We start from the raw sequence: 27,801 nt of genomic DNA, 5'->3' as shown, positions 1-27,801 counted from the left end.
CTTAGGAATGTGTCAGGCTGTGAATCAGGAGGCTTTGACTAATATTACAAATATAGTATTTTAGACTAAAAAAAGTTGATCAGTGCCTTGAAGAGTGTACACCCCATCATATAAGTTAGAGGTTAGTGATGTGTTATGATGTAGAAACATATTTCATTGAGCACTTACTATGCTCTAGGTGTTCTTAAAACCTAAAGACTTCATAAGCATTATCTCATTTAAAACCCACAATAATGCTATGAGGTAGTAGTCATTTAACTCATATTTCAGAGTTGATAAAACTGGAGCCCAAAGTCAACAGCTAATAAGTGATACTGTTAACTTTAAAGCTTGAAATCTTTCAGCTTGTAAAAGGCTAAGATAGAAATGAAGGGCACAGGGTGGGAATGGCAGCATTAAAGACCAGCTGGCAGCACATAGGATATACAGAGGGAGTGAGGTAACATAGATGTGCAGGTGTTTAAGACAAAGTATGTACAAGCAGTGAGAAGGGCAGTAGCAAGAAAAAGATGGATGCAATATATCTTTTGAACAAAGAATTACCAGGACTTGTATTCTAACTGACTAGGGAGGATGATGGAGAAAACAAGGACAATATATTGGTGAGAAGTTTGTAAAAATTAGGTTTCTACTAAAACACTATGGGAATGGGTGGCAGTTGTTACAAGATGGCAATTTCTAGACTTGGTTATTGAGATGGATCACAAGGTACCATAGCACACACACCTCTGGTAATCCCATAAGGAATTTCCATTTGGAGTTTTAAGGTCACTCATACCATTATGGCTGTTGAGATGACCATAGCACTCACTATTTGAAGGTTTCTGAAAATAAAATTATCTTTTACCATTCTTAATTACTATTTGGGTGTTCAACTCAAACTTCTGTTTCTCCCAATTTTGTTTGGTACTTTTATGTTGTCATGCTTCTAAATATTTTTTAAAAATTATAATTAATGGGATTTTTACTTCAATGGAATATTTGGATATGACAAATTTTCTCTGTCAATATATCAGCTATAACAGTGAATTTCAGGCTTTTTGGAGGCAATTCTGTGCAAAAAAAATTGTAACTCAATACACACTTTCATATCCAACTGTATATCTAGTCCACTAAAATAAAATGTTACTGAAACAATACTTGTATTCTGATATTTTCTATTCAATTTCATTCCATTTAAAAATGCTGACTGAAATCCACCAAATTGATATCCATGGTGACCCACAGATTGAAGAACAGGGAGCTTATCTCCGAGCTCCACCTATGAGGTAACCACATGTTCACCTTGGGCCCTCTGGTGCCCAGGACAGAGTCTAGCACACAGAGCTTTGGAAGTGTGGAAAACAAGAAAGAGAGAGTAAATCATGTCTTTGATAGATTCTGTTTCTTAAGAAACATTCAATGAAATTATTACATGGCAATCTCACTGAGTTTTTACCACCTGCCAAATTAGTAAACTTGTTCCCAAGTCCCAAACTCAAGTTAATAGTTAATCCCAATTATAGTATTAATCCAGTAATTGCTATAAATTTGGGTTTAAATCTCCAGAAGGTCATGTTCATATCTAATCAAAATATTATAATGATTTAGAGCAGTGTTTTTCAACCAGTGTGCCGTGGCACACTAGTGTGCCGTGAGACATGGTCAGGTATGCCGTGGGGAAATTAAACATGGGTCCCCAAACTACGGCCCGCGGAGGCTATTTATCTAGCCCGCCGCCAGCCGCCTCCATCCAAACATAAACAATCCCCTCACAATCCCTCCAGCTATCAGCGACAGGAAGAGTGGAGGCACAGGGAACACTCACTGACCAATCACCTTCTAGGATTCATCCCGACCACTAGCGATGAACCAATAGTAGGGAGCCTTTCATCCACACCCAGGAAGGTCCCCGCTTGGGCTGCCGTGCACTTGTCATTGTGTGGCCCCAGGGAATAGTTGAAGCTGCTACTCCTCCCCATGGTCCCGATTTCTAATCCTGGTCAGGACTGGAGGTAAATGTTGCCACCACTGGATGAAGCCTCAGCCTCAGCTGGTTGTGTCTATCCTGATAGTGTATATAGACATTTGACTTTTTTCTTCTTAAAAGAGGCCCCCGCAGAGCGTGATATACAATGCATCACAATGTTATCTAAATTTAAAGCTAAAGTTTGCTGGTCTTCCTTTGGACAGTTTTTGGTTATCTGTTGCCAAGGAGTTCCCCATTCTGGCTAACAAAGCTATTTTGACATTGTTCCCGTTTTCAACCACATATCTATGTGAGCTGAGCTTCTCAAGCTTGACTGCGATAAAAACTAAAAACAGAGAGAGACTGAGAACTGTTGAGGAAGAGCTTCGTGTGTGTCTTTCTACCATTCCTGCCAGGATATCCCTTTTGTGTTCATCGAAACAGGCCCAGGTTTCACACTAAGTGAGTATAAATACTTTTAGAAACTATATTATTAACTATATGTATAATATGTACTGTGTTAGAGTGTCATTTTGTGTCATTTTGGTAGGTGGTGTGCCCCAGGATTTTGTAAATGTAAATAATGTGCTGCGGCTCAAAAAAGGTTGAAAATCACTGATTTAGAGAACTTTAACAAGCTGCAAGAAAAATTAATTGGGAATAAAATAGACTTAGAGCAACAGAGCTATAATTTCTAGAATATGTAGTAACTTTATAAAATGTGCCTAGTGATTACAGAAGCTTTTTTTTTACAAACTCCTCATTCTTTGTGCATATTTATTTTTGCTTGTTGATGCTGCTATGCTCATTAAGGTGTGGAATAACAGCTAGGAAGTTGAGTTAAGTTCTCTATGGTTAGTCTGTGGGAGTCTCTTTCTGAGGGTCTGTGAAGTCAGAACTCCCTTCATAAAGGCACCAGGAAATTACTTGCCTTTTTGGCTATGTTGATGTAGAGCCAGTGGCCAAGGTCACCATCAGAGCTGCCTGGCCCATGCAGGTTCGCATTGGATTCGGACAGTCGGTAAAGAAACAAAGGAGCCAAAAACTGATGGGCCATAGTCTTTAATCCTAGCTTGCACCCGGCGGGCAAGTAAAAACACACACTGGGCTCCAAAACCCAATCACATTCAGTGCTCACAAAGCCACTGACTTATCCGAGTTTCCTAGAATCAAAGGTTTCTAGCTCACCAGCCTTATTCTCCTCAGTTCCCCATCTCCTTCCTTATCCCAGATACAAACTCTGTACAAACTGGCATCTCACTCAGCACTCCGCCATCTTGGCTGCTTTTCCTGGCCTCCTCCACGTGGCCTCCTTCCACTGCTGGCTCTATTCTCTCTGCTCTCTCATGCTAACCTCAGGAACCAAGAGCCCAAGCTCCCGTTTTATCCCCATTTTATAGTGTAGAAATCCAAATCTCTAATCCAATATACAAAATAGGGAAGTCTCTAATACAAAGTCACTTCTCTGAGGCATGATTGGATTGTACCACCCCACATCAAAAAGGGTGGGAAAGGCTTAATCCCAAAACCAAGCCCCAGGCTACAAGGATTCTCAACACACATTAATATCACCTGGGCGACGGCCTCCATCTTTAACAAAGTGAGCATAATACATTTTATCTGCCCAACAGTTGATATTTGCATTTATGGCACAAAAAGGATAATTATTTGATAGTAATAATGCTGAATTTCATGGAGTCCTTGAAGACATTTCTAAAAGGAAGTTTTCAGGAATGTGGCAGGGGCCAGGAGGAAGCACACTGCTATTTAGAAGATATAAAGCTTGATGTTTTGTTAGCGCCTCAGTATCTTCATATGGGAAATGAAAGGGTTGGCCTAGATTAGTGGATTCCAGATTGAGCTGGGATCAGAATTATCTGAAAAGCTTTAAAGAAGCATATGCTTGTCCTGCTCTATAGAATCAATCAATGTGTTAATTAAGAGCAGTTCCATGTAAAAGCCAGCCAAGATGGAGGGGGTTGTTCACAACCTACTATGAAATATCAGGTGGTCTTAGTAAGCCTTTGGCTTGGATAGTAGGTTATCTCATCTGCCAAAAGGACTTTTGCTCATGGAGTCAAAACTGTCTTGAGAAAACTATTCTTCCCCTGATCCAAAATGTTCTTAATTAAGACCATAAAGCATGGCTACAAAAAAAAAAATTTTTTTTTTGTATTTTTCCGAAGCTGGAAACGGAGAGAGACAGTCAGACAGACTCCTGCATGCGCCCGATCGGGATCCACCCGGCACTCCCACCAGGGGCGACGCTCTGCCCCCACCAGGGGGCGATGCTCTGCCCCTCCGGGGCATCGCTCTGCCACGACCAGGGCCATTCTAGTGCCTGGGGCAGAGGCCAAGGAGCCATCCCCAGCGCCCAGGCCATCTTTGCTCCAATGGAGCCTTGGCTGCGGGAGGGGAAGAGAGAGACAGAGAGGAAGGGCGGGGGGGTAGAGAAGCAAATGGGCACTTCTCCTATGTGCCCTGGCCAGGAATTGAACCCGGGTCCCCCGCATGCCAGGCCGACGCTCTACCGCTGAGCCAACCGGCCAGGGCCCCCCCAAAATTTTAAGTCGGTATTATCAAATATCCATTGCAGACACAATATCAATAAAAACACACATGGAAAATCTAACGTCATGTAGCTACTAGGTGAACACACCCCCAGGTAACGTAGGAGTTGGCTTCCTGTGAAGGAGCTTTGAAGGAACATACTTTCTGAGCGACGGCTCCTCTCCCACCTACCAAGAAGTCCAGACCAGTCCTCCCTTAACACCCAACCATCAGCACAATGCCATTTGCCTGGAACGGAATTGGAGAGTCGGCAGTGGGCCAGGGAATGGAGGTATAAGGAGCTGGGGTGGGCAGCAGGTCATCAGGATTCAAGGGCAGGTATTTATAGGGCCAGGCAGGCTGATGCTAAGGGTTGGGAAGAGTAAAATAAGGCCACTCTGTCAGCAGTTATTTCTCCCCCAATTCCTTGTCTTTTCAGTGCTGCTCCTTCCTGATAACCTTTCACAGCTTCTTAGCTCAGCATTGAGGTGGAGGGATGAAGAGCACGTGGCTGACCTGGGAATGGTCCATCACTGACGGATAAATAAAGTAGCTATAGATGGCTGGGGTTGGAGCAAATATGAACATTGAAGCAGGACAGGCACAGGAGCTACAGATGTGGCCAGAGATGCTTCAGCATTTTTTGGCAAGTACCATGTCTGATGACTTCTACGTTTGCCAGCAAGGGGCCAGACAAACATGTATGTGCGTGCATGTGTGTGTAGTTGCACGCTCACGTGTGCGTGTGCATCCACACACTGTCTGGTGTGTGCATCCATACACAGAGGTGGGGGTGGGAGGCAACTAACTCAAGAGTGAAGCAGTGCCTTTGTCCTAGAAGAGAAAAATACAGAACAGGTGTGGCCCTGTGATTGTAATAACAGAACAAAAACTATCAAACTAAAAAAATTTTTTTTTTACCAATGACGTCTACATTTTGCTATTCATGATGGTCTAATCAATAATAAAACAACTGCATCCTGCCTAGACCCAGCAGCCCCTCAATGCTAGATGGAATTAACACACTATTTTAAGAAAAGGAATCGAAACAGAGATAAAAGACAAAAGACTAGTTTTCCTCTTCCTTCTTCAGAAGCCTGCCTGACAGTGGGGTAGGATTTGCCGTGGCAGGTCTGTGGCCCGGCTAACACAGTAATACATTGCAGCCATTCTTAGAGGAGGAGCAGAATGCTGCCCTCCTCCCTCCTCACTCTCTCCTACCAGCCCTGCAAAGAGCTGCGGGAAAGGGGATTGTGCAACCCCTTCCCGGTTGTTATTTATTCCTTCCTTAGTGAAGCAGCCCTTTGTGTGCCTCCTTGTCCACGTCACCAGTAGTGACGAACTACACCATCGTCACTGTAATGCAATCTGGGATCCTAATCAGACTGGTTAATATTTGCTGACACATTTCATACAGAAAAAAGAAAAACAAGCCCCCAATCTGCCTAACTGATTCTAGCAGTGGATCCCTTTTATGTGGAGCTCTCAGTTCCACAATGAAGAATGTCTTTAATTGACTTAGGCCAAACCCACAATTTGAAGGGAAGATTCTGTGACCCTAACTTGCCTGAGGAGAATTGAATTCTAGGAAATTCTTACTTAAATAAGTAGAAAAGGGATAAACAGTATGACCTCTCTCAGAGCTTGCCTGTTTACATCATAGCAAATAATATAAAGTATTTTTTATACCAGAAATAAACTTTGAATATAGCAACCATTATTTCACAAATATTTATTGATCACCTTCTGTGTACTAGGTATGCTCATGAATAATTATATTTTATACAAATTCTACTCCTGTTTTTCATTTACTACACTGATCTTAATATTTTTTCGGAACATTTTTACTTTAGATTATTCCAGCTTTTGCTAATAATATTCTAATTTATATTTAATGCATTCCATACTTATTAATAATTATAGACCCCCTTTTATTAATTATTTCACTAGTTACTTCTATTATTACCTAGAATTTTTATTTTCCTTTCTTAATTGTTTATATATGCAGAAAGAGGAGCTGAAAAGGACAATTAGCAGTTGGTTTTTATTTTAAATCTTATACAATAGAAATAAATATATTTTATATGATATCTATTTTATAATAACATATAAAAAAAGGACAGGCCATTGTGATTCATAAAGAGTGGGACAGAAATGGGGAAGAAAAAGATGAAGGGAAATGAATTATTATTGAATCAATTAAATGAGACAGACTCTTTTATAGACCATTGTTCATAAATTAAAATCAGTTGAGAAGTATGACTAATTCAATCACCAACAATAAGTATAACTAAACTTTAGAACACAAAAAAATTTAAAGAAGAATTTTTTAAATCCCTAATCTCACTATTCAAAAACACTATTAAATCTTTGTTTAAAAATTAAGACTTTTGTTTAGGTCAGTTTAAGGTTCACAGCAAAATCAAGGGAAAGATATAGTTTCCTATACACCCTTCTCCTCACACATGCATGGCCTCCCTTCCCCCCACTGTCAACATCCCACCTCCAGAGTGATACATTTGTTACAATGAACATAAATCACCCCATGTCTATAGTTTAGCTTAGGCTTCATTCTCAGTGTTATGCCTCTCTGGGTTTGGACAAATGCATAATGACATGTAACCATCATTACAGTATCCAACAGGTGCCCTAGAAATCCTCTGTGCTTTGCCTATTCATCCCTCTCCCTATCCCACCCCTCAACTCCTGGAAAAGACTGATCTTTCCACTGTCTCCATATTCTTTACTTTTCTAGAATGTCATATATTTAGAATCATATCATATGTGGCCTTTACAGATTGGCTTTTTTCACTTTAGTAATATGCATTTAAGGTTTCTCCATGTCTTTTTATGGGTTTCCACTTCCTCTTAGCACTAAATAATATTCCATTGTCTGGGTGTGCTATAGTTTATCCGTTTACCTATTAAGGGGTATCTTGGTTGCTTCCATGTTTTGGTAATTATGAATAAAGTTGCTATAAATATCTATGTTCAGGTTTTTGTGTGAAGTTTTTAACTCTTTTGGGTGAATACAAAGCAGCACAACTGCTCAATCATATGGTAAGAGACTGCCAAATGTCCTTTCAAAATGTACCATATTTGCATTCCTACCAGGAACAGGAATTTCAGTTGTTCCACATTTGCCAGCATTTGGTGGTGTGTGCTTGTTTTGAATTTCAGTCATTCCAATTGGTGTATAATGGTGTGTCGTTTTAATTTGCATTTTCCTTATGAGATATAATATGAAGTATCTTCTCATATGTTTATTTGCTATCTATATATCTATCTTCTTTGGTTAAGTATCTGTTAAGATCTTTAGCCCACTTTTTAAAGACCGATGTGTTTGTTTTCATAGTGTTGAATTTTAAGAGTTTATTGTATATTATGAATAAAATAGTCTTTTATCAGATGTGTCTTTTGCAAATATTTTCTCCAAGTCTGTGGCTTATCTTCAAATTCTCTTGACAGTATGTTTCTCAGAGCACACATTTTTAATTTTAACAAAGCTGAGCTTATCTATTCTTTCTTTGATGGATTATGCCTTTGGTATTGTATCTAAAATGTTCTTGTCATACAGGTCACTTAAGTTTCCTCCTGTCTTACTTTCTGCAACTTTTATAGTTTTGCATTTTACATTTAGGTCTATGATCCCAATTAAATCAATTTTTGTGAAGTGCATATGGTCTGTGCTTAAATTCATTTTTTCTTTTTGTACGTGGATGTCCAGTTATCCTAGCATCATTGTTGAAAAGATTTATCTTTGCTTCATTGTATAGCCTTTGCTCTTTTGTCAAAGAGCAGTTAACTATATCGATGTGAGCCTATTTCTAGACTCTAATTACATATAAACTTTTCATTGATATTCTGTCTAGTCTTTCACCAATATCAATATCAGACTGTCCTGAGTACAATAGCTGTATAATGTCTTAAACTTGGGTACCATCAGTCCTCTAACTTTGTTCTCCTTCAGTATTATGTTGGCTATTGTAGGTCTTATGCTTTTCCACATAAACTTTAGAATCAGTTTATTGATATCCATTAAATACCTTGCTGGGATTTTGATTGGGATTGCATTAAATCTATAGATACATATACAGTATTTATTTAGACATTTACTGACTAAGACATCTTAACAATATTGAGTCCTCCTATTCATGAACATGGAATATCTCTCTATTTAGTTTTCTAGTGTGGTTTGTCATTGACTGAAATGTTGTCATATGGCATATGACTATATGTAGGCACTATTACAAGTCCCACATTACAAGTATGAAAACTAAGGAACACAGAGGTTAAGTAACTTGCTCCAGATCACACAATTAGGATGTGACCAAACCTGAATATGAACCCAAGCTTTGTGGTTCCAGAGTCTTAGACACTGCAGCCTATCCAAGGATATGGGTTGTCACAGAATTGAGGGGTAGGCTATGGAAGCAGGGCATAGAAGAGAACTATCACTGGGATAATTTAATTCCAATCGCCCCATCCCACCTCAATATCAGTTAAAGTCTCCAGATTCGAAATCTTGGGAGAGATGCTCAGCTGGCCTTTGCCTAGGTAAGGGCAGGGCACCTTGTCTATGAGTTCTACTAATGTTGCATACAGAGGGGAAGAATCGATTTTCCAAGAAGAAATAAAAATTCTGCTGTAAAATGAAGGGGAATGACAATGAGAAGTGTGGGCAACAAAAAATTCCCATTACATAAAGCATGAAGAAATATTTTTATTCATATTAACAAAAAGTTCACAATGGCAACTGTGGGAGATATCCTTCAACTTTCTTAAGAGTAGGACCTTGGTAGATGCTATTATTTGAAAGAAGTGTTCCTACCCATTTCCCCCTTCCTATCCCCTAGCTCAAGTCCACTCTGTAGAGCCCATGTTTCCCACTTGAGTTGGATGACAGTCTGTTCAAACCTTTATCTTCAGAGAAAACTCTTCCTTAACACCATGTAGCTATTGATTCCTATGTAGCTGATTTCCCTCACAATCCCACTTCTTACAAAGACGATCTACAATTCCTACACCCCTTCCTTTCTGCATGATCACTCCCAAATCTGTTATCACCTTATTCCTTCCTCTATCTTTCCTTCCATTCCATTAAAACTACCCTTGCTAAATTTTGCCAAAATTCACTGGATTTTTCCAAAATAAATAAAGTCATTCATCGCATAATGATGTTTCAATCAACAACAAACCACATATATGACAGTAATCCTGTAGGATTATAATGTAACTGGAAAGTTCCTACCGCCTAGTGATGTTGTTGCCATGAAAATGTCATTAGCGCAATGCATTCATTACTCACATGTTTGTGGTAATGGTGTAAACAAACCTACTGTGCTGGCAGTTGTATAAAAGGATAGCACATCAATTCTGTACAGTACATATAATGATGATAAATGACTATGTTAAAGTTTTATGAATTTACTATACTATACTCTAATAATTACTTTAGTGTGTATTCTTTTACTTTTAAAAAAAGTTTGCTGTAACAGTGTGCCATGTTATGCAGACAGTAGCCTCACACTTCTTGTGTTTACTATGTCTCTTGATTGCTTCATTTTCTCTTGTGCTTGATTTAAACTCATGTTGTTTTGTTCCTTATGGCCCCTAAGCATTTAAAATTCACTGCTAATGTTTCCAGTAAAAGGTCACACTGAATCATTAACCTGGAAATGAAATTAACAGTGATTAAGAACTACAAAAGTGGAAAATCAGTGATGGCTATTGCTTGGCAATCAGGCATGTCCCATTTCACCACAGCTATGATCTTATAACAAAAACAAAGGGGTAGAAGCTGTTAAAGGATCTGCTTCATGAAAGCCAGTGAGAATAACAAAAATTCAAGAAGGATCTATATCATACATGGAAAAACTTATAATGACCTGATTTGAAGACCAGATACAGGTATAGAAATGTATTCCTCTTATCACTGTGATGAGCAAAGAGTTTGTTTGTGATATCAAAAGACTGCACTTGACTGTAATATTGAATTTACTGCTAGCTCTGGGTTGTTTAAATGATTCAAGAATCATTATTTATTACATAATGTGAAAGTGAGTGGTAAGTCTGCGAGCGCTGATGTGAAGGCAGCCGAAGAGTTTTTGGAAACTCTAGATAAACTAATTGCGGAGGAAAATTAGTTGCCAGAACAAATGTTCAATAATGATGAAACCTCCCTATTCTGGAAATGGGTGCCTGTAAGGACTTTCATCTATAAGTAGGCCAAGTCAATGATAGGTATCAAAGCTTTTGAGAAGAGGATAACAGTCTTGCTTGAGGGCAATGTTGGAAGCTACAAATTGAAACCCTAGTGGTCTGGCCCAGTGAGAACCCCAGGGCCTGCAGCACATCAGTGAGCAGAAACCACCAGGCCAGTGTCCTACAGGGCTAGTAATAAGTCAGGGACCACCCAGCTTCTCTGCTCAGAGGACCTCCTAAATTGTTATGCTAGAGAAATGGAGAAGTACTATTTGTAGAATAGTACTTCAGGGTTTTGCTTATTATTGGTAATACTCTGGGACATCCTCCATTTATTGGTATTCTTAATTCTGATATCAAAGTGTGGTGTTTCTACCTCTAAACACCTCCTTTTTGATGCAGTCAATGAATCAGGAGTTATAGCAGCGCTAAGGCCTTTCTGAGGAAGACCTTTGTCCCAGCTATTGCTACACCTGAGGAGGATACTGAGAAGACACTAATTCAATTCTGGAAGGATTACAACATCTATGATGATACCAAGAATCTTGCTTTGGCTTGGGGTGATATTATCAAGGAGTGTAAGAATGGCATCTGGAAGAAGACAATTCACTCAACAGGTTTGTCCATAACTTCAAAGGATTTTTCCAAGAATGAGGAAGTTGCAAACAGTCAACAGGCTGTGTTTAAAATGGCAAACAACTTTAACCTGGGTGTGGATGAAGATGACGTTGATGACCCCCTGGAGGTAGTTCCTAAGGAATTGACTAAAGAGGAGTTGTTGGAACTGGAATAAAAATGCATAACTGAAGAAGAGGCCAGAGAAAAGAAAACTATAGGAGAAGAAAAAGAAGGACCCCTCAAAAAATTCACAGTGAAACTTTTGAAGACTTCAACAAGTTCCTTGAAAAGTTTGAAAACATGAATCCCAATACTGAAAGGTTTTCATTAATAGAGAAGCATGTTCCAAATCTATTATCTGCTTACAAACAAATCTATGATAAAAAAAGAAACAAACCAAGCAATATTTCTTCACTGACACCTCCTCAAGAAGAGCTTCAGGAAGGTCCTATAGGAGGTGTTCCAGAAAAGACAGCATTATTGTAGCACAAGACAGTTCCATGTGTATTATTGCCCCTGAAGACCTTCCAGTGGGATAAAATCTGGAGGTGGAAGACAATGATGTTAATATTCTGATCCTGTGTAGGCCTCAGCTAATGTGTGTGTTTGTGTCTTAGTTTTTAACCAAAATGTTTTTAAAAATTATATAGAAAAAAGGTTATAGAATAAGGACATAAAAAATATATTTGTACAGCTGTAAAATGTGTTTGTGTTTTAAGATGTTATTATTATTATTTATTAAATTAATTTATCTTTAACTTATTGGGATGATCTGGTTCACCAAATCTTACAGGTTTTGTGTCAAACTCAATATAACATCGAGCATAAAAAAGTGGCAGATGGATATTCCAAGATGGTGATGGGATAGGCAGACGTTCCAACTGCCAGCCCTCAGAACCAAATTGTATTACAAATTATTTTAAGAACAATCATCTTGAAAAACCAACTTTGGACTAAATGAAAAGAAATCCATAACCAAGGACCATAGAAGAAGCCACACTGAGACTGGTACGAAAGACAGAGATGCAGAAAGGGCTGTTCCAGCTTCCAGGAGGGTCTGGAGGGACTCTCACTGTTGGGAGGTTCACCCTGAGAGGGGAGGATCCTCAGCCCCAGGACACCTAGGTGCCCCAGCCTAGAACCCCAGAGCCTAGAAGAGGCACCCACATAACATTCGGCAGTGAAAAGAGCAGAGGTTTCTGTCTGCAAGAAAGAGACAGAGGTGTCAGAGATGCAGGCTCCATCTTAAAAGGCCAGCAAAAAAAATCTTATTCACAGCCACTTACCTGGGGCTCTAGTGGAGGGAGAGCTGAGGATTGGAGTTGCATGAGGAGAGTGTGAAGTTGGTGGCCAAAGGAGGGACACCGTGGGGAACAACCACCAGAACCGTTGTGCTGAATCATCCTCCAATACTGCAGTTGCCATCTTTTTTGGGTGGAACAGTCCCCCTCATGTGACCTCAGCCCAGAGGAAACCAACTGCCTCACCCTCAGGAATCCCTTTTGCCCCACCCTATGGAGACTGGGCCATTCTGAGAAAATAGCCAGAAAGCAGGAATGCATCAGTGACTCAGTTTTCTGGCATTGAGGCTAGAGCTTTCCCATGCTCCCGAGTCTATATGACTGGTGCTTCTACCTTACAGAAGACTCAGTGGAAACTGTCCAGATTGTGGGCAGAGCACATCTCTGGGTCTCAGAGGCCACACCCACTAGACTCCTAGGGCCACACCCACTGAGGTCTGTGATAAAAGTCTGGACAGACTGACACCTGGGGCTTAGGGACGGAGCCACACCCATCATTCTTCCTAATACCTAAATTGCCACAGGCTCTAAACTCCATGAGAGGTTTTGTCAGTGGCCGAACCCAACAAGCAGCCAACAGAGGCTACAGAAATAAGGGCTCAGGGAACCTTGGCCTTTTGTAGTCCTTCCCCCAGGCCCAGTGTGGGTAAAAGTCAGCGTAGGTGTGTGGCTTGGTATTTGCATGTGCACCTGGGCCCAGCAAAGGCAGCCACAAACTCTGGATTGCTTGTAGCTCCAAGAAGGTTGCTGAGGGCCAGTCATGGTCAGTGTCTCCCACTGGTCTGTTCTGGGTTCCCTCTAGAGAGGCCCACAGCTGGCATGTCCAGTGGCAAGCTGCAGAGAGCTAACAACCCTTGCTGGCAGTGTGTACTAAGGGAAGGATCACTGGACACCTGGCCTAGCTGAGGTGAACTCGACTCTCTGTGGTCAACACCAACATAGAAGCTCATGCACACTGAACAGAGTGGAGCTTCTCAGTCAACTGGTCTGGGTGTTGGCTATCCTGCCCCACTGAACTAGATTCCTCGGGGGAAAGGAGAGAGGCTTAGAGCATGGACATTTAAAGTGTGGGTCCCTGCAAGCCTATTGTTGGGTTGGATTGAGGGGCTTAGCCACTTTCTGGGGGGACATAGTCAGCTCCAGAGGAGGACTCTTTCAGTCTTTCTTCCTGAGACCAGGAACTTACCAGCTGTAAGAACTTCTGCAGAGGAGATTGTTGGCCACAACCAATCTGAACTTGCTGCTTATCTTGCTGGGGAGAAATAGAATTGGAGTATCCAGCAGTGTCTGAAGAATTAGGCTCTGGAGTAGGGGGTCACTTTCCCCATACTGAGCTACTGACCAAGAGACCCCTGAAGTATGGGGTTCCACTAACGTTGTATTCCCAACCTCAGATGCCCTAACCCATCAAGCCTGTAACCTATAAAGGTGGGGTAAAGTCAGTCTAAGCCCACACCACAGCCTTTATGTAGAAGACTCTGTGGGAAGACCATAGAGCAGCAAGAGGAGGTAGAGCAGCTAAAAAGTGGAGGCAAATATTATGGAGCTTGGGGTTTTTATGGAGCTGCTGTTATTTCTAAGCAGGAGGAAGCAGATCCTTATACACAGGTTGGCCCATCTCACACTACTCAGGCACAGAATATGCAGACAAAAACAGTGAATATAGCAGTAGCTTCAGATAGGTAGCCTATGTCAGGTTACAAACAACGGCTTATGCCAGCCCCAAAAGACCCAGAACCAACACAACCAGTAGTGGGTGATAGACAGCACCAACACTAGACTCAGCTAGCTACATAGGCAGCATGCCTAAAGTAGGAGTCCAGCAGGAACCAGACACTGCGGAGAACAAATACACCCAATAGGACAGACACTGAACAGAGTCTAATATACATGATCAAGGTTGACCCTTAGAGGCAGCCAGCCTGAAGGGATAACTGCACCCACAAAAAGATCAACTGCATTGAATACTCACATACAACAGGAGGGTAAATAATACCTTCAAGAAGCATTCCTAAAGCAAGGAACTCTGGTGGCCTGGAGGTCAGTACCACTGAGCCCATCTTCCTCATAAAGACACCACAACAAATTTCAAAGTCAGACAGTGATATCTAATACACAGACAAAATGGAAAGACAAAGAAATATGACCCAAAAGAATTAACAAGAGAAACCACCAGAAAAAGAACTAAATGAAATGGAAGTAACCAAACTACCAGATGCAGATTTTAAATGCTCAAGGGTCTTAGAGTGACAATGGATGATCACAATTAGAACTTAAATGAAGAGATAGCAAACATCAAAAAAGACATTGAAATCACAAAAAAGAACCAGTCAGAAATGACAAATACAATATCAGAAATAAAGACTGCACTAGAAGGAATCAACAGCAGGCTGGATGAAGCAGCAGATTGAAACAGCAGTTTAGAGGACAAGATAAATGTAAGCACAGAAGCAGAGCAGCAAAAAGAAAAGAGGCTCAAAAAGACTGAAGAAACTCTAAGAGTTCTCTGCAATAACATGAAGAGAAACAACATCCTCATCATAGAGTTTCCTGAAGGAGAAAAGAATGAACAAGAGATAGACAACCTGTTTGAAGAAATCACAGCTAAAACTTTCCCTAAATTGATGAAGGAAAAAGTCACACAAGTTCAAGAAACACAGAGAGTACTATTAAAGAGGAACGCAAGGAGGCCTACACCAAGACACATCCTACGTAATTAAAATGCCAAACTTAAGAGACAAAGAAAGATTACTAAAAACTGCAAGAGAAAAACAGTTCATTACCTACAGAAAAGCCCCTTATAAGGATGACATCTGACTACTCAACAGAAACACTTGAGACTAGAAGAAATTGGCAAGAAATATTCAATGAGCTGCAAAACAAGAACCTACAACCAAGACTACTTTATCCAGCAAGGCTATCATTTAAAATTAAAGGAGAAAGAAAAAGCTTCCAGACAAAAAGAGAATCAAAGAGCTCATTACAACTGAACTAGTACTGCAAGATATATTAAGAGGCCTGCTATAAAAAGATCATAGGGAAAAAGAAATTGAGAGAAAGAGGATTGTATGTTTAAAGAATAAAATGGAAAAAAATAAGTATTATACATGTCAATAATAACCTTAAATGTAAATGGATTAAATACTCCAATCAAAAGACAAAAGGTAGCTGCATGTATAAGAAAATAGGACCCATTTATACGCTGTCTACAAGAGACCCACCTCAGAACAAAAGATACACATAGGCTGAAAGGGAAGGGTTGGGAAAAAGTATTTCATGCAAATGAAAATGACAAAAAACTGGGGCAGCAGTACTTCTATTTGACAAAATAGCCTTTAAGACAAAGGCTATAGTAAGGAATAAAGACAGTCACTACATAATGATAAAGAGAGCCATCCAACAGGAGGATATAACCATTGTAAATATTTATGCACATAACATTGAAGCATCTAAATATATAAAGCAGATTTTGATGGACATAAAAGGCAAGATTGACAGCAATACTATAATACTAAGGGATTTTAATACCCCATTAACATCAATGGATAGATTCCCCCAGACAGAAAATGAACAACAACAAAAAAGTAGCCTTAAATGACACACTAGCTTAACCAGATTTAATTGATATTCTGAGAACCCCTCACCCCAAAGCAGAAAAATATACATTTTTTCAAGTGCTCATAGTAGGTTTTCTAGAATAGACCACAGGTTAGGACAAAAAACAAGTCTCAATAAATTTAAGAAGATTAAAATTATATCAAGCATCTTCTCTGATCACAATGACATGAAACTAGAAATCAACTACAATAGTAAAACTAAAAATCATTCAAACACTTGGAGGCTAAATAGTATGTTATTAAATAAAAAATGGGTTACCAGTGAGATCAAAGAAGAAAGTAATAATTTCCTTGAAACTAATGAAAAGGAACATACAGCAACCCATAATCTATGGGACACAGCAAAAGCAGTCCTGAGAGGGAGGTTCATAGCATTACAATAGGAATACCTTAAGAAGCAAGAAAAGGCTCTAATAAACAACCTAACCCTGAACCTAAAAGGACTAGGAAAAGAAAAACAAATAAAACTCAGAGGAGATAGAAGAAAGGAAATAATAAAGATCAGAGTGGAAATAAATGACAGAGAGGCTAAAAAAACAATACAAAAGATCGATAAATCCAAGAGCTGCTTCTTTGAAAAGGCAAACAAGATTGATGAACCTTTAACCAGACTCATCAAGAAAAAAAGAGAGAGGACCCAAATAAATAAAATTAGAAATGAAAGTGGAGAAGTATCAACTGACACTAAAGAAATACAAGTGATTGTAAGAAAATACTATAAAGATGTATATGCCAAAAAATAGGACAACCTTGGTGAAATCAATAAGTTCCTAGAAATATAACAATTTTTCAAAACTCAATCTGGAAGAATAAGAAAACCTAAACAGACTGAGTACAACAAATGAAATTGAAACAGTTATCAAAAACTTCCAGCAAACAAATGTCCTAGACTGAATGACTTCACAGGCAAATTTTACCAAACATTCAAAGAAGAACTAACCCCTATCCTTCTCAGCTATTCCAAAAAATTCAAGAGGAAAGAAGACTCCCAACCTCATTTTATGAAGCAAGCATTATTCTCATTCCAAAACCAGGTAAAGACACTACAAAGAAAGAAAACTATAGGCCAATATCACTGATGAACATAGATGCTAAAATTTTCAACAAAATATTAGCAAACTGGCTCGCTCAAGCAATATATTAAAAAGATCATACATCACGATCAAGTGGGATTTATTCCAGGAAGGCAAGACTGGTACAATATTCACAATTCAATAAATGTGATACATCACATAAACAAATAGAAGAATAAAAATCACATAATTATATCAATAGATGCAGAAAAAGCATTGTGGGAAATACAGGGAACATACCTCAATATAATAAAGGCTATATACGACAAAAAATGAAGAACGAAGTGGGAGGTATCACATTTCCTGATATCAAGTTATACTACAAGACTTTTGTAATGAAAATAGGTCGGTTCTGGCATAAGAAGAGGCATACAGATCAATGGAACAGAACAGAGAACCCAGAAATAAGCCCACACTTTTATGGTCAATTGATATTTGACAAAGAAGGTAAGAGTACACAATCGAGTAAAGGCAGTGTTTTTAATAAATGGTGTTGGGCCTGACCAGGAAGTGGCGCCATGGATAGAGCATCAGACTGGGAAGCAGAGGACCCAGGTTCAAAACCCAGAGGTCACCGGCTTGAGCATGAGTTCATCCAGCTTGAGAGCAGGTTCACCAGCTTGAGCACAGGGTCACTGGCTTGAGTGTGGGATCATAGACATGACCCTTAAGCCTAAAGGTCTCTGGCTTGAAGTCCAAGGTCGCTAGCTTAAGCCCAAGGTTGCTGGCTTGAGCAAAGGGTCACTTGCTCTGCTGCAGCCCCAAGTCAAGGCACATATGAGAAAACAATGAATGAATAACTAAGGTGTTGCAATGAATACTTGATGCTTCTCATCTCTCTCCCTTCCTGTCTGTCCTCATCTGTCCCTCTCTCAGTCTCTGTCACAAAAAAATATAGTAATAATAAAATTTTTTAAAATGGTGATGGGAAAATTGGATTGGTATGTGCAAAAATATGAAACTAGACCATCAACTTACATCATTAACAAAAGTAAATTCAAAATGGATAAAAGACTTAAATGTAAGTCATGAAACCATAAAAGATATCGTGGAAGATAACATAGGCAGTAAACTCTCTGATCTCTCTTGTAGCAATATTTTTGCTGAATATATCTCCACAGGCAACTGAAATAAAGGACAAAATAAAGCAAATGGAACTATAGCAAACTAAAAAGCTTTTTCACAGCAAAATACACCATTAATAAAATAAAAAGACAACCCACACAATGGGAGAACATATTCGCCAATACGTCTGATAAGGGGTTAATAAACAAAATTGATAAAGAACTTCTAAAACTCAATACTAGGAAGGTAAACAATCCAATTAAAAAATGGGCAAAGGATCTAAATAGACACTTCTCCAAAGAGGACATACAGATGGCCAATAGGCATATGAAAAAATGTTCAACATCAACAATCATCAGAGAAATGCAAATTAAAACTACAATGAGATACCACCTCATACCTGTCAGAATGGCGCTCATTAACAAATCAACACAGAATAAGTGCAGGCAATGGTGTGGAGAAAAGGGAACCCTCCTGCACTGCTGGTGGAAATGCAGACTTGTGTGGGTGTTGTAGAAAACAGTATGGTGTTTCCTCAAAAAATTAAAAATGGAACAGACTTTTGACCCAGCCATCCCACTTTTAGGAATATATTCTAAGAATCACAAAACACTGTTTTAAAAGAAGATATGCACCCCCATGTTAATTACAGCATTGTTTACAATAACCAAGATCTGGAAACAGCCCAAGAGTCCATCAGTGGACGACTGGATTAAAAAGCTGTGGTACAATACTATGTGGCTGTGAAAAGGAAGTAAATCTTACCTTTTGCGATGGCATGGATGGACCTGGATATTATTATGCTAAGTGAAATGAGCCAGGCAGAGAAAGACAAATATCATATGATTTCACTTATATGTGGGATCTAATGAACAAAGTGAACTAAGGAATGGAATAGAGGCAGAGGCTGGGTCACAGGGAGCAGAGGGACAGCTGTCAGAGGGAAGGGGATGAGGGGATGGGATCAGAGAAGGTGAAGGGATAAGTGAAATTATATATACATAATACATAGATACAGATAACAGGACAGCAAATCCCAGTGGGAAGGGGGAAGGGAGTCAAGGGGAGTGGGGCACAGGGTGTGTAATGGGGGGCACGTTGTTCGGGGGTGAGGGGGTTATATTGGAATCCATGTTAACATAATAAATTTTTAAAAATCGATAAAGAAAAAATATAACACCATTTACACTCTGCTACATCCAACTAAAAAGCTTTTGCACAGCAAAAGAAACCATCAACAAAATGAAAAGACAACCCATTGAATGGAAGAAAATATTTGCTGATATATCTGATAAGAGGTTAATAACCAAAATTTATAAAACTTCTAAAACTCAACGCCAGGAAGGTAAACAATTTAATTTAAAAATGGGCAAAGGATCTGAATAGACATTTCTCCAAAAAAGACATAAAGAGAGCTAATAGGCATATGAAAAAATGTTCAACATCACTAACCATCAGAGCAATGCAAATTAAAACCACAGTGAGCTAGCTGCCAGAATGGGCATCATCAATACATCAATAGACAAGTGCTGGCAAGGGTATGGAGAAAGGGAACCCTCCTGCACTGCTGGTGGGAATGCAGACTGGTGCAGTGACTGTGGAAAACAGTATGGAGATTCCTCAAAACATTAAAATTGGATCTGCCATTTGACCCAGCTATTGCACTTCTGGGAGTATATCCTAAGAACATCAAAATATGGTACAACATTCATAAATCAATTAATGTTGCTTCATCACATAAACAAAAGGAAGGAGAAAAACCACATGATAATTTCAATAGATGCAGAAAAAGCATTTGATAAAATTCAGCACCCATTTATTTATTTTTTATTTATTTTTATTTTTTTTGTATTTCTCTGAAGTTGGAAACGGGGAGGCAGTCAGACAGACTTCCGCATGTGCCCCACCAGGATCCACCCGGCACGCCCACCAGGGGGCGATGCTCTGCCCATCTTGGGGCGTTGCTCTGCTGCAATCAGAGCCATTCTAGCGCCTGAGGCAGAGGCCACAGAGCCATCCTCAGCGCTGGGGCAAACACTGCTCCAATGGAGCCTTGGCTGCGGGAGGGGAAGAGAGAGACAGAGTGGAAGGAGAGGGGGAGGGGTGGAGAAGTAGATGGGTGCTTCTCCTGTGTGCCCTGGCCGGGAATTGAACCCAGGACTCCCGCACGCCAGGCTGACGCTCTACCACTGAGTCAACTGGCCAGAGCCCAGCACCCATTTATGATCAAAACTCTTAGCAAAGTGGGAATACAGGGAACATACCTCAACATGATAAAGGCCATCTATGACAAACCCACAGCCAACATTATAATTAATGGACAAAAATTTAAAGAAATTCCCCTAAAATTAGGAACAAGGCAGGGGTGACCCCTTTCACCACTCTTATTCAACATAGTACTGGAAGTCCTAGCCACAGCAATCAAGCAAGTAGAAGAAATAAAAGGCATCCAAATTGGAAAAGAAGAAGTAAAACTATCATATTTGCAGATGATAAGATACTGTATATAGAAAACCCTAAAGTCTCAGTCAAAAAACTACTGGACCTAATAAATGAATTCAGCAAGGTGGTAGGATATAAAATTAATACACAGAAATCAGAGGCATTTTTATACACGAACAATGAACTGTCAGAAAGAGAAATTAAGGAAACAATCCCCTTCACTATTGCAACAAAAAAAATAAAGTTCCTAGGAGTAAATTTAACCAAGGAGGTTAAAGACTTGTACTCAGAAAATTATAAAACATCAATAAAAAAATCAAAGAAGACACAAACAAATGGAGGCATATAACATGCTCCTAGTTAGGAAGAATAAACATCATTAAAATGTCTATATTACCCAAAGCAATTTATAAATTCAATGCAATACTAATTAAAATACCAATGACATATTTCAAAGATATAGAACACATATTCCAAAAATTTATATGGAACCAAAAAAGAACACGAATAGCCTCAGGAATCTTGAAAAAGAAGAATAAAGTGGGAGGTCTCACACTTCCTGATATCAAGTTATACTACAAGGCCATTGTACTCAAATCAGCTTGGTACTGGCATAAGAACAGACATATAGATCAATGAACAAAACTGAGAACCCAGAAATAAACCCACATTTTTATGGACAACTGATAGTTGGCAAAGGAGGTAAGAGCATACATTGGAGTAAAGACAGTCTCTTTAACAAATGGTGTTGGGAAAACTGGACAGCTACCTGCAAAAAAATGAAACTAGACCACCAACTTACACCATGCACAAAAATAAACTCAAAATGGATAAATGACTTAAATGTAAATTGTGAAACCATAAGTATCCTAGAAGAAAACTTAGGCAGTAAGCTTACCGACATCTATTGCAGCAATATCTTTGCTGAATTATCTCCACAGGCAAATGAAATAAAAGACAGGATAAACAAATGGGACTATATCAAACTACAAAACTTTTGCACAGCTAAAGACAATATGAGCAGAATAAAAAGACAAACCACTCAATGGGAGAACATATTTGACAATACGTCTGCTAAGGGGTTAAGAACCAAAATTTATAAAGAACTTGTAAAAGTCAACACCAGCAAGACAAACAATCCAATCAAAAAATGGGCACAAGAAATGAATAGACACTTCTCCAAAGAGGACATACAGATGGCCAATAGACAATTGAAAAAATGTTCAACATCACTAATCATTAGAGAAATGCAAATTAATACCACAATGAGATACCACCTCACACCAGTCAGAATGGTGCTCATTGACAAAACAACACATGATAGGTGCTGGCAAGGATGTGGAGAAAGGGGAACCCTCCTGCACTGCTGGTGGGAATGCAGACTGGTGAAGCTATTGTGGAAAACAGTATGGAGATTCCTCAAAAAATTAGAAATGGAACTGCCCTTTAACCCAGCCATCCCACTTATAGGAATATATCCCAAGGACACCATATCACCGACTGAAAAAAAAGAAATGCACCCCCATGTTTATGGCAGCATTGTTCACAATAGCGAAGATCTGGAAACAGCCCAAGTGTCCATCAGTGGACAAGTGGATTAAAAAGTTGTGGTACATATATACAGTGGAATACTATGGGGCTATGAAAAAGAAGGAAATATTACCTTTTGCAACAATATGGAGGGACCTGGAAACTATTATGTTGAGTGAAATAAGCCAGGCAGAGAAAGAAAAGTATCACTCATTTGAGGAATGCAAGGAATAATGAGAACTGAGGAACAGAATTGAGAGAGAGGAGGGATCAAAGGAACCAGAGGAAAAGAGGACAGAAGGAAAGGGGATGATAGGTTGGGATAAACCTGAAGGGAAGGGGGGAGGGCGCTGTAGGGAGGGGGGCAAGGGAGATGTTGAGGGGAATAGGGGGGAGAGGAGAGGCATTTGGGGTGACCCTAGAATCTATGTAAACACAATTAATTTAAAAAAAAGTCAGTTAAAAGTGAAGAGTTATAAAACAAATTATTCATGCTCTTGAATGTTTTTATTTATTTTACTTTTCCACTTATTTGAGAGAAAGAGAAGCATCAACTCACTGTTCAACTTAGTTATGCACTTATTGGTTGCTTCTCTTATGTGCCCTGACTGGATCAGACCCATAACATCAGCATGTTGGGATGATGCTCTATTCACTGAGCCACCTGGCCAGAGTTTGTTCTTGAAAGTTTTATCATACCCTAAATTTTTACATGCACATCCATTCACCAATCCTATAATGTCAAACCAAGTCTTTCTTTTGAGTAAGAGTCCACCAATTAGAATCTACAGAACCACATCCATAATTTATTTCTATGATGATCAGTTTTGATACTTTAAAATAGAATAAAAATTTAAAGATTACTTGAGATTTCAAAAAAAAGAACCTCAAAATAGTATTTTGACAAGTTAAAAAGTTTAAAAAATTAAGAAGTTTATAAAGTAAAAAGTTATACTAAGCTGTTTATTATCAAAGAAAGAAAAATATTTTTTTATAAATTCAGTATAGCCTCAGTGTACAGTTTATAGAACCTATATTCGTGTACAGTAACGTCCTTGGTCTTCACACTCACTCATCACTCACTCACTGACCCACCCAGAGCAACTTTCCGTCCTGCAAGCTCTATTTGTATAAGTGCCCTATCTTTTATATCATATTGTTACTGTACCTTTTCTATGTTTAGATATGTTTAGGTAAACAAAAACTTACCATTGTGTCACAATAGACTCCAGTATTCAATCACATTGCTACAGCACATTGTAGCCTAGGAGCACTAGGCTATATCACATTGCCTAGGTGTGTAGTAAGTTATAACAGAGGTTTGTGTAAGTATAATCTATGATGTTTGTATAACAAAATCACCTAGAGATGCATGTTCTCAGAACACAACCCCATCGTTAAGTGACGCATGACAGTAAACACTCTTCTTCCATTTGTTGACTTTTCTGCATCATTTGACATTCTGAGCACTCTGTCCTTGTGCAGGTTCTTTTATCTCTGATATGCTCTCACTCCGTTTTCCTCTTTTCTGAACAGAACTCTTTTCCTTAACACATTTTGGTTCTTTTTCCTCAGTTCGTTTCCTAAATGTTGGCATTTCCCAGACCTCCTGCTCTTCTTACTTTATACACTCAACCTGGGGAACATGGTTACTTATACATCGTGAATTCCAAATCCATCTCCAGCCACAACTATCAATCTCTAAAATAGCAGCTCTCTACTTGTGTTGTTTTTTTTTCTACTTTTCCAAATGAGAGGAGGGGAGATAGAGAGACAGACTCCCACATGCGCCTCAACCGGGATCCACTCTGCAACCCGTCTTGCTGATGCTCTTCCCATCTGGGGCCATGCTCACAACTGAGCTATTTTTAGCACCTGAGGCAGAGGCACCAGGGATCCATCCTCAGTGCCCAGGGCAACAAGCTCAAATCAATGAAGCCATGGCTTCAGGAGGGATAGAGAGAAAAAAAGAATGAGAGAGAGAGAGAGAGAGAGAGAAAGAAAGACAGACAGAGAAGGAAGAGGTGGAAGGCTGGAGAAGCAGATGGTCACTTCCTGTGTGCCCTGACGGGGAATCAAACCTGGGACATCTACACACAGGGCCGATGCTCTACCACTGAGTCAGCTGGCCAGGGTCTATAAGTGTTATTAATGCCTCAAATTTTACATCCAAAAAACTCATCCACTTTATCTCTTAACATATTCTTCCTTAGTTATCTCAGGGAATGCACATTCATATCCTCACGTAAACCAGAAACTTGAAAGACACTTTCCTCCCTCTTCTGATTCTTAATATCTAACTAACCACCAAGTCTTATAGATCTTTCCTTTTAATATCTCCTTTATCTACCATCTACCTCCTTTCTAGTCTTCTTATTGCTGATGTAGTCTGGGCATTTTTCATTTCTTGCCAGAATTATTTCAAGAACTATCTATATAATCTCTCAGCTTCCAATCTGTACCTTTTTCAATTCTCCGTGCTGCTTTTGCCGAGTTTTCGAAAATGCAAATATAATCATGTAACTCCCAGAATTAAAATCCTTCAGTAACACCCACAGACTTCCTGAGGAAGCTCAAATTCCTAAGCTTGGCACACAGGCTCTTTGGGATGAGGCTCCTGCTACCTCGTAAGGCTCTTAACTTGTTTGGAACTCGAGAGCCTTTCAATCTAACCACATATCAAAACCTCTCTACCTACGTCCACGATGCTTCCTGTTTCTTGAATGCTCTCTGTACTGGGTTGCATACTGTTCCCTAAAATTTGGACCCATCCAGAACCTGCGAAAAGGGTCTTGGTAGATAAAATCAAGTGAAGATGAGGTCATACTGGCTTAGGGTGGGTCCTAAAGACAAGATGACTGGTGACATAAGAAGTGGGAAATTTGGACACAGACACAGACATAGGGGGGAAGTGCTGTGAAGACAGAAGCAGAGACTGGAGTGCTGTATTTACAAACCAAGGTACACCGTGGGTTGCTGGCAACCATCCAAAGCTAGGAGAAGGACATGGACAAGATTCTCCCTCAGAGTCACTGGAAGGACCCAACCCTGCCAACACCTTGATCTTGGACTTACAGCCTACAGAAACAATGAGAAAACAAATCATGGTTGTGCTGAGCCACTCAGCTTGTGGTATTTTGTTTTGGCAGATCTAGGCAATTAGTATGTCCTTCCTATCTTTATTCCCGTGCTAACCTCAACTCAGCTCAGCTTCTACCCCTCTGGGAAACCTGCACTGTGCTTTCCCACCCCTGATTCAGATGCTTCTTCCCCTGTGTCTATGCATATCTGTATTAGAATGCCTTTCTATGCTTTCATCATTGTTTTTTCTTTGTTAGACAGTAAGCTCCAAGAAAGTACAGACAGTGCCTATCTGGCAGCGCCAGTATCCTGTACAAGAACGGCAAGAAGAAAAAAAAAAAGGGTGTGCAGTTAACACTTGGTGAATGTTAACGTGCCTCAAAAGAAGTGTGGTCTTTATTTCCTTCAAATTAAATATTGAAAATCATCAAGTAGAGTGGATATAAGTTAATGAGAAAAATAAGATCTCACATTAGACCAATAATATGCAATGCACTGCCAACAAAATTATTTTAACATAAAAGAAGAGCTGTTTCTATTACTGAAGTTCATTTTATTCACTAGCAACAAAGAGAATTGTGTTCATGCTATTTCAAATCATAAACTGTTTGCTTAGCATTTTTTTTACTGCTTAGACTAGTTTATAACAAAATAAATATTATATGATTATCTAAGTAACAAACTATACTTCAAAAATAATAAAAGTAAATGGAAGTCAGGAAAGTTTACTGCATATCTTATTAGCCTGATCATTGAGCAGCTGTAATCCTTACTTGCTTTAGTGGTCTGCATCCTCTGTTGGGATACAGTCACAGGTTTATAAGAGTTCATTAAGAAAGGACCAATTCTAAGTGTGTAGAACGTTAGTCTGAGAAGTCACTTGTCAGAAGTATCAGCACTTTACTCACTAGAAATGATCTCATCATGGCCTGAAAGGGCTTAGGTCATTCCCATGTTTTTATCATGGGAATTATGAATCAGTCTCAGAGTTTATGTTAAAGACCTCACAAGTCTTTGGAAATTCACATAATAGAGATAAAACAAGCTAGACTTGTTTACTTTTAAGAATTCATTAATCTGATTATTTGCCACACATGTACTTTTATTACCCTCAGATGATAATAGAGGGTTGTGTTTTTTTCTAATAGTGATAAGAACATCAGCCACATATGTCCAGGCTTAAGAAGACCACCTGTTATTACGTTAACAAAGCTAGTCAAGGACTTCAGTGTTTTGCTTATAAAACCTTGTGCTTAAATGAAGACTATGAGATGAGATTCAAGCAGGGCCTTCACAGTAACTAATTTTCTTATTCACTCAACTCCTATGCAGCTAAACAAAGCACCTGAAGTACTAAACATAAAACATATTACCTTTTTTGGCTGTCCCAAATTGTTCAGCATATCCTAGTGCTGGGCCTATAGTAGTGTCTAAAAGCAACAAAGATGAGTGGGACTCAATTCTTGCCTTCAGCGACTGGTATCTTTTTGTGGAGAAAGACATTTCAGTGCTAGAGATTTAGTAACAGTAACACAGGAGAATGACTCATTCCAGCTATTGCAACCTGCGGAGCCTTCCTGGGGAAACAGTAGTAATCTGCTTCATAAATTACATAAATGTCTAAGAACTATGCTGTACACCTGAAACTAAATAATAATTGAAAATCAACCATAATTGAAAAACATAAATAAAAAATAATTTTAAATAATAAAGTAAATCAGTGATACAAGAAGAATGGTAGATGAACTGGTATTTGGGGAAAAATCACCATGGATAAGTAGCTTGTTAGAATGCCTAATTTTGCCTAAATCTATAACCTGCTGCTCTAGCTGCTTAACTTATCCTCAGTGGAAAAAGAAGTAATAACTAGTTTTTCACTTAGATTATCCACTTTCTAGCTTGACTTCATCAGTTGCTTATATTCTCAGCTCTCTCCCTTTTTCTTTTGCAGAACACATCTTTTTCCTTAACTATTTGACATTTTCTTTTCTGTAGAGGTTGCTCAATCACACTAAATTTTTTTGAATAGGAGGAATATGTTTATCTCATGAATATATACATAAAAATTAAGAGGACATGACGCTTAAGTAGTTGTCATATCCTCTGAATGTTTTAACAGGAGTAGTGAAAGGAAGCAGAAGTCAGGGGAGCACTCATTTACAAAATATGAAAATGTTCATTCCAAAAGCCCAGATTGCTTCAACACAACTATGGTTTTTGCTGATCATTTTATTAAAACTGTACAGATGATAGTATCAGGTGGGTGATGCTCATTATATCCACTGTACAATGATGATCCCTAAAACATCAAAGTCAATTTTTTTATTTCCTTATTCTCTGTCTGCAGCTTGTATCAGAACAGCTTTGATATT

General features: G+C 39.2%; 1 protein-coding gene across 2 annotated transcripts in view; it reads right to left on the bottom strand.

The window, feature by feature from the left end:
• Window positions 1-27,801, bottom strand: part of GPRIN3 (GPRIN family member 3) — an 85,823-nt gene that overhangs the window by 31,318 nt on the left and 26,704 nt on the right. The window contains exon 1 of one of the 2 annotated variants that reach the window (XM_066279555.1): window positions 12,607-12,709. The exons of the other annotated variant lie outside the window; for it this stretch is intronic. The gene's annotated coding sequence lies outside the window, so the exon portion shown is untranslated. Of the gene's footprint in view, window positions 1-12,606; window positions 12,710-27,801 lie in introns of those variants that run through there. 2 annotated transcript variants of the gene reach the window in all.

Source organism: Saccopteryx bilineata, chromosome 5, assembly GCF_036850765.1.
Source record: "Saccopteryx bilineata isolate mSacBil1 chromosome 5, mSacBil1_pri_phased_curated, whole genome shotgun sequence".
NCBI classification, from domain to species: domain Eukaryota; kingdom Metazoa; phylum Chordata; class Mammalia; order Chiroptera; family Emballonuridae; genus Saccopteryx; species Saccopteryx bilineata.
This window is presented reverse-complemented; position numbering and strand designations above follow the sequence as displayed.